Source organism: Apis dorsata, unplaced genomic scaffold (assembly GCF_000469605.1).
Source record: "Apis dorsata unplaced genomic scaffold, Apis dorsata 1.3 scaffold_53, whole genome shotgun sequence".
Taxonomy (NCBI): domain Eukaryota; kingdom Metazoa; phylum Arthropoda; class Insecta; order Hymenoptera; family Apidae; genus Apis; species Apis dorsata.
The window spans coordinates 253,241-261,104 of NW_006263354.1; positions in this window are offsets into that span (position 1 = coordinate 253,241).

Genomic DNA, 7,864 nt, shown 5'->3' on the forward strand with positions numbered 1-7,864 from the left:
TTTTGCAAATAGATATCGTAACGCGAGCCATATTTCGATACGATCGAGTCGATATCGATGGAGACGGGTCGATATAGATGGGTGCAGTTTCTTGTATCGGAAGAAAACGTCGGTTGGTGTGGAATGGAAAACAAGAGGACGACTCGATTCGATTCTGATGCAGTTGCGGCTGCGTTCATTGATATTCAGCAGAATTTACGAGGGCGATAAACGTTAACGCCGTGCCACCTCTCTCTCTCTCTCTCTCTCTGTGTCTCGCTTCTTTTTCCACGATCGTGTCGCGTGTATTGCCGTTATCAAGTGTTCGCGGCTGTTTAAATAAATATTAAGATGGAGATTTATCGGTTGACGCCGACTCGTTACACCCGATGCTTTCCATCGATAGTATAAATCACTCGATTTTATACTATTATTTACCCGCGAGCATCGGTTATAACAGGGATTTATTATATCCAGTTAGTGTAGTCGAGTCGTGTTTTTGTACCGGAAATTACACGGATCTTTACGTTTCCCCTCCCTTCGTATTTACTCGTTATTGACGATAATGGAGGATTTTGACTGTTTGCGGAGCCCGATAAAAGATTCACCACGGTTCTGGAGGGAAAATGGTGGAAATTGCAATTCTCTGGTCGCCTGGACTCGTCCCTTTACTTGCAAACCACGCGTCTTCCGTATTCCAAGATCTAACCAAGTGGCCAGGTAACAACGGTGGCGTTGTAAAATTCACGAAGCGCAACGAGGGAGGGGAATGGGAACGAGTTGCGCAACGCCGTATTTCTTTGGTGGAAAGAAATGTGTCTAGGCGTGCACGGTTGTTATCTAGAATGTGCATATCTCAGGATGGAAGAATTTGGCGCGCCGAAATTCCGTCTTCGCATAATTTTCTCTCTCCCTCTCTCGAGATCGTTCGCAGGCCGAAATCCTGAAGTAGAAGATTTCCTTTCCGCCGTTTCCCCGTCAAGGGGCAAGAAGCCCCTTCGTTTGCCATAATTTTCAACCGGATTTTCCTGTTTTGGAGTTCGCAAGTGGCGCCCGAGTAACAGTCAAAACCGAAAAGTTAAACCGTGCGAATCTAATTTAAGTTTCTCTAAGTAATAGGGAGGAAGAAAATGGATGGCACGGGTTTACTGCCGAGGATCGACCAAGTTTCGTTAAAACGTGCCTGTCGTGTGCCGCGGGGAACGCGAGTACGTGGCGGCGTTAAGTTGAAAATATCCCTGTCGCGTGATAATTGAAAGGGGAGTGAAACCGCATGGACCGCAACCGTTCTCCACGACCGTGTAGGAAAATCCTTCCCTTTTTAGTTCTATTACCCATTACCCACGTATATGGAACGTAGTTGCAATTTATCGAAAGGCTTTTCCCCCAAGATAAATAGGATCCTTAGGTTGGAAAATTTTCGTCCCCGCAACACCAGACTTAAAACTGTTTCTGTTGTTTCCTTTTACGCGATAATAAATCCAAATGATTTACGGAATTCGGGGACGGTTTGATGCGAAAATTTTCAATTTCGGTCCAACCGAAATCTGAGAAGCGATTATATCCCTCTGGACTGTCTCGAGGGCGAGGTAGGGGGAAAGGTAGCGAACTCGTAACACTTGTCACTGGCACGCGATACCACCCCGGGGCCGCCAGTTTTGTATTAAGGAGAATGGGGTTGCGGATGGAGGACGATGCCTGACAAATGCGGGCTCCATACTACTCGCTCGTCGAAGCTTTATTACTCCTGCCGCTAAAAGTGGTACAAATGGAACGTCTGTTTTTCTTTTTTTCTTTTTTTTTTTTTTTACCGGCTATTACCGGCAAGATCTCTACCCGGATTGTGTAATATATCAGCCGGAATATTTGTCCTGCACGAAGCTAAAACCTTAATTAAGGGGAAAAAATATATATGTATGTATATATATATTGCACGAGCTTTAACCGCGTCGTCCCAACTTTATCAGGGTTGAATATATTTCCCTCTTCCTGCTTTCGCACGTTTTCACAAAGCAGCACATTTTCCAAACAGAGTTTTCGTATCGTGAAATGATCTCTAAATTTTTCGATCAGTCGAAAGATAGAAATCGTCGCGTGATTAATAATAACAAAAGGATGATAAAGTCGCTCGTTTGGAAAGCGAAGAGAAACGTTTGGTTGATTCGAGGGACGACGACGACGACGAGGACCAAACCGTGTTTCCTGGATAAGCAAAAGTTTCGGATTGAACTGCTGCTAAATCAGCAGCTTTACAAATCGAGGATTGTTATTAATCGGTTAACTGGAGCGCGTTTCCATTGTCAACATTCGGATGCGATTAATTAGTCGATTTTTTTTGGGGATGGAAAATTTAAATTTAATAATATTTAATAGCCGTTATTTTAACAAAGCGGAGATACCGTGGAAATTTTTTTTTTTTATTCGGCGCATGGTTACGTTAAGGACAGAGTGTGGGCTGCACAATAACCCACGCGCGTTTTCCATGTCCTTTTTTTCGTTAAACAATAAAATTGGGAATTGGAATACGCGAATTTTGGTCCATTTAACGGGGAATATAAAGTAAAACACCAGCGGCAATTCAGTTTGAATCCGGTTTCGATCTGTATAACGGGGGCGCATCGAGCGCAGGAAATTAATTGATTCGAACGAATATCGTGGCGTTGCGGTTGTGCAGTCGTTTAATTCTACCTCATTTACGGGTCACCGGGTATCCAGTGAAAAATAACGCCGCCCCGAATCGAAAGGATCGAACGGGCAGATGTCATTATTTCCGTGTATCAGAAATTTCACACTTTACACGGTCAATCTCCACTTTAACGCAAACAACCGTTTGTTCCTATCAATTTGCATTTTATCAATCCTGATTCCGAAATATCAAATATCGATAAATTAATGACGTCTCGGATGAAACGATAATTATTCAAAACTTATTCCAAATAATTACGGATATTTTCAATAATTTTCAGAATTATTCGCGGTTTTATATTCGATTGGAAATATATTTTATTTTTAACAAATTTTATCGCATACCAACCACGTATTTATCGATATATTTTTCTCGTTAACGATTCGTCTTACTCGTCTTTACTATTCGAGGAGAATAAAAGAATGAATCGGTTGCAACGATTAATAAATTCTAAACAGCGAACAGTCGATCGTTGGTAACAATTATGAAAGTATCAATTATCGTTTCGCGAGGGGTCACGTTTCGCTTTGCGAGAAAGAATATTGAATCCAACGGGGTATTGTCTTACGGAGAAGGAAGGTGTTTCGTTCTCTTCGTATGAGAATCGAAAGGGTGACGATTCATTTTCATCACCAGCGATCGACTATGAACGTTAGCCCGAATATTCGCGCGAGAAATTAATGAAATTCGATTCGATTTCGAAATCGCCGTTTAAAATTTTGAACGATAATTAATTCTCCACCCAAGGGATTCATCCTTTTCTCGGATCATCCCCTTTAAACTTTTCTTCCGGATCGCGAGAGAGTGAATTTTTCCTCGATTCTTTCGCTAATCCTTTCACCTCGTCCTATTTCACCACGCGTATATAACGTACACGACGAATTGAAATATCAGATTCAATTTAGGATCGAGAGAGACTTATCGGCTGTCCGGCCAGATTTCGTTCTTCGAGAGGGACGAGAATTTCTCCCTCGGCGACGAATATATATCCACGCCTTTTTTTTCTTTTTTTATCATCTTCGAAAAATCCTGGACAAACGAGGCGACTCCTACAAATTGAAATCGGAAAAAATTTTCATTCTCACGAATTAAAAACGAGGTGAAAAGAATCAATTATATCCTCGTTAGAGAATATAAACGATTTATTGATAAATAATTCTTCTCCCCGATGGAGAATTATCGGTGTCAACAAGAATTGCAGAGATAAATTGGTGATTCTGGCGAAAAAATTACGCGTCCACGAAATTTTTCCTCTTGGAAGGAAAACGCGTTGGATAAATATCTGCGCGTGATTAGATGCGCTTCCAGAGCGATCTGGGCTAAGAATTGTAAATGCGCCTCGTGGATGGTGGTGGATGGCAGCAGCGTCGATGTTCGATCGGGGGGTTGGAGGAGGGAGGGGAAAACGGCGGTGGTCGGAGCATCCCTGCCTTATCTCTTGGCCTTTGTGTCCCAGGGACACTTCTCATTTGAAATTTAAGCGGGTTCCACCGGCCGGATCAAGACCATCCCGAGGTGGTTAAATTGAAATTTAAGTTCCCCGTGGAAGTTCGAAATAAAAGCGGCGGCAAATTGGGCGGACAGTAACGCGTGAAATATCGGGGAGAAAAAGTTGGAGTCCGGTCTTCGTGGAGGATATTTACGCGGAGGGGAGTGGCGTTAATTTTTCACGAGATAATTTTCTTGGCGGATAACAATTACGTATTTCGTGCAACTCGATGGCAAGTTCAATTTTTAAACTCGGACGAAAGAAGGAACGCGTTCAAGGAAATTATTGAATGGAATTTTGATATCTGTGTAATTCACGTCAGCTGAGAACGGGGTTGATATTGCGAAACCCTTTCAAAAATTGATCCTGGCTGGCCGATCTCGATAGGAATTACAGTTTTTCGATCGAAATTGGTTGTCGTCGATCAAAGTTTCTCAGCAGATTTTTTTGGCTGGTACCATTTTAGCAACATTAGGTAAAGAACGAACGATTTCATCCCCTTTGTACGTACGAAATCGTTACGTCGAATCATTCTCTAACGAATGGACGTGATATAGAAACGATTAGAAAATAAAAGATCGAATATGTAAAAAGATTTCAATCTCTTGTGCAATATAGAAAATGTGAAATATGCACAAAAGGGGGAACAAAGGGGATCAACTTTGGACCCTGTTTTCAAATCTATTATTAGTCATCGTCATTAAAAAATATTAAAACGTTCGTGTCATTTTCGTGTCACGTTAAACGTAATTTCGTAACGCGAAGCCAACGAGCGAAGCGTGTGCACGCTGCAAAAAATTCCATTCTTTGAGCTCACCTTTTTTTTTTCCTCTTCTTTTTTTTTCCTTTTCTGAAAGACAAAACGTTCCAAGATTCTTTTTCTCTGTGCGGTTGAAAATGGTGATATTCCCGTTGCGACACACGGAACGCGTTAACGAGTCCAATGGGTTTCGTAATTTTCATTCCGATTCCTGGCCGAGTTAATTAATAAGATACGCGAAACGATCTCTAAGCACACCTTTTGAAAGATAAAACGTTTCCACGATTCTTTCCCCGCGTTGTACATATTATCACACGGCCAGAAGGGCGAGAAAGCGTTAACGAGTATCGAATGAACGTTTCGTGATCCTCATCTCGATTCCACGAGATATATATATAAACCGTACACCGTGCGAAACTTATCTCTCGAAAAAAACGTTTCTCCCTCCCCCGTCCTCTTCGTTGCATCGAGATATTTTTCTATTACGGCGTCAAACACACGGAGGAGGAGGGGGAGGGGAAGAATTAAAACAAATGGATCGAGAGAATGGATTTTCATTGCACGAATCCCCCGATAGAACACGAACGTTCTCGCGTTCTCGAGTTAATGTGTTTATAATGTGGGCGGAGCGGAAACGGTAATGAGCATTAATTAAGAACAAAAAAATTGATCGGGATCCGCCGGGGATATTAATAGCCGAGCGTGCCAGGTTGCTTCCCGGCCAATCATTAATACCAGTTTCGTGCAGTTTGAGCAACGTAATTACGATGAATCTTTTAATTAACGCCGATTATTCCGCTTCCGGCCAAATGGCCCGACGGTTAAATCGGTTGTTCGCGTTATCCTCGTTATTAACGAATAAAAATTTACCACACCTCCCGTAGCCCCCGTTTGACGCCACATATCGATCAACGTATCGATATAATAAAGCAACTCGAGCAGAATTGTCCCTCGAAAAATTTCCTCCGGCGGGATTCTCGTAAGATCGGAGTTCGGTAAACAGAATCACGTCGAGAGGAAGGAAACAGGAGGAAGGAAACAAATATTTTCGCAGAGAATTTATTAGAAACTGTAAGATGTATGCCATATAAGGTGGGAGGGATACGACCTTCCCTCCCGTCTTTCCGCCGTGGCGCCAAGAATTTACTTACTTTTTCGAAACGGTTGATTGTTAAGAATTCATAAATCCTGTCAGCGAAACAATAATATATCACTGGGAATAATTGGAACGAGGATCTTTTTCATTAACGGCGAGGATGAGTCGGGAAATAGTAAACAATGCGTCGTGTCGTCGCGAGGAGAGAAGTTTGGTGTTTAGTTGTCGCTGGGGAGAGGTTAGTGTTATACGTCGTAGACCGTGCGGCGCCGACATTTTGGACCTTCGTATTTCTTACCTAAAAAAGGAACGAGAGAACCCCTTCCTCCCCCGTCTGCGTAGAATCTCCAAGTTCCATCGTTTCTGATAATAGTTTCGAATAGTTACAACGTCCACTTGGACCGATCTCCATTCTCGAGCGTGGCATCTCTCCTAATTTCGTTTATGTAAAAGAAAAAATCAAGGAAGTTTCAAGTATTCGTGGTGAGAAACATTCGAATTCGTGAATTCACTTTCGCGATCGATTAAACGTTAAAAGGATTCTTGGCGGAATCGAAATACTTGCGGAAATATTTGCGGAGTTGGTGGTTCATTAAGATCGAAATCTCCAGCTTTCTGTCCGTTTTCTTGGAAGGGCTTCAAAGGGATAATTCTCACTCCGAAGAGAAGAAAAGAAAGGAAAAGGAAACGGTATTTTAGAATCGTAAATAATAAATTCATCGTGAGGTTCTTGGAAAGGGGGAGTGAGAGAGAAAGAGAGAGACAGAGAGAGGAGGGGAAAGCGTGGTATTCCACGAAAGAAAGAGAGAAGAGAAACAAACTCGCAAAGGGATCCGTCAACTTTCCTCGCCTCGTTGCACTTTTTCCCTTTTCCCTCGCGATTTTCCACGGGGACAGCCACGACACTTCAACCCTTTGTAACACTCGACGATCCATCCCTATAGGCGCAGCGAGCTGATTTATTTTTATTGCGGCCGCTCGTCAACTATCACTTCCCTTCTATTTACCTGCTAGCTCGTTTAGGAAGGTAAAAAAAAAAAAAAAAAAAAAAAAAAAATAATGGCTGAACATCATGACGAACGAGTTGAACGTTTAATGGATCGTTTCGCGTCCGCGTAACGCGAGCTCACGCTTGATTGGCCACGCTTGACGCTTGCCCGTTTTTTTTAAATTTGATCTTTTTTAAAACGAACCTTTCGATATTATCGCTCGTCGCTCATTGCACGGGCGCAATGGATTTACGAGACGACAGATCCCTCCCCTTTGCAGGAGGAATTCTCAGAGCGGATGAAAACCGATTATTAAACCGATCGCGTGGATTCGCGTGACTCTACGATAATTCGATTTGTATTTAGAGGAATTTTAACGTCTTTGTACTTTTTCCTGGGAAATTTCATGGGAATATTTTATCGATACGATATATTTATCCGTTTCTCTGTTCGAATTTATATTCGAGCGAGATTTTTTACAATCGTTGCGGTATAAACGAGTCAAAAGTTTTACGGCGACGTAAAGATATGGGAGGGGGGAGGGGGAAGAGGGGAGATAAGCTCCGGTGATAGAATTTCATCGTTATCGGATTTCTGGCTGTACGAATACAATTGAAAACATGGATGCAAAAATCTTTGTCGAGAGATGTGTGCCGTTCCCATTTTTCCCAGACCAGACAATGCAATCGGACGAAATTACGTTATTTGTTACGTGGAATATCTGCGTGCTCCTACTTATAATAATACTCGATTCGATTCGACTTGATACGATACGCGAATTTCCATTCCATGCATTTTTCCATTTTTCTTTTTTTTTCTTCTTCTATATCGAACAAATATTTTAAGATATTTTTTTTTTTTTTTT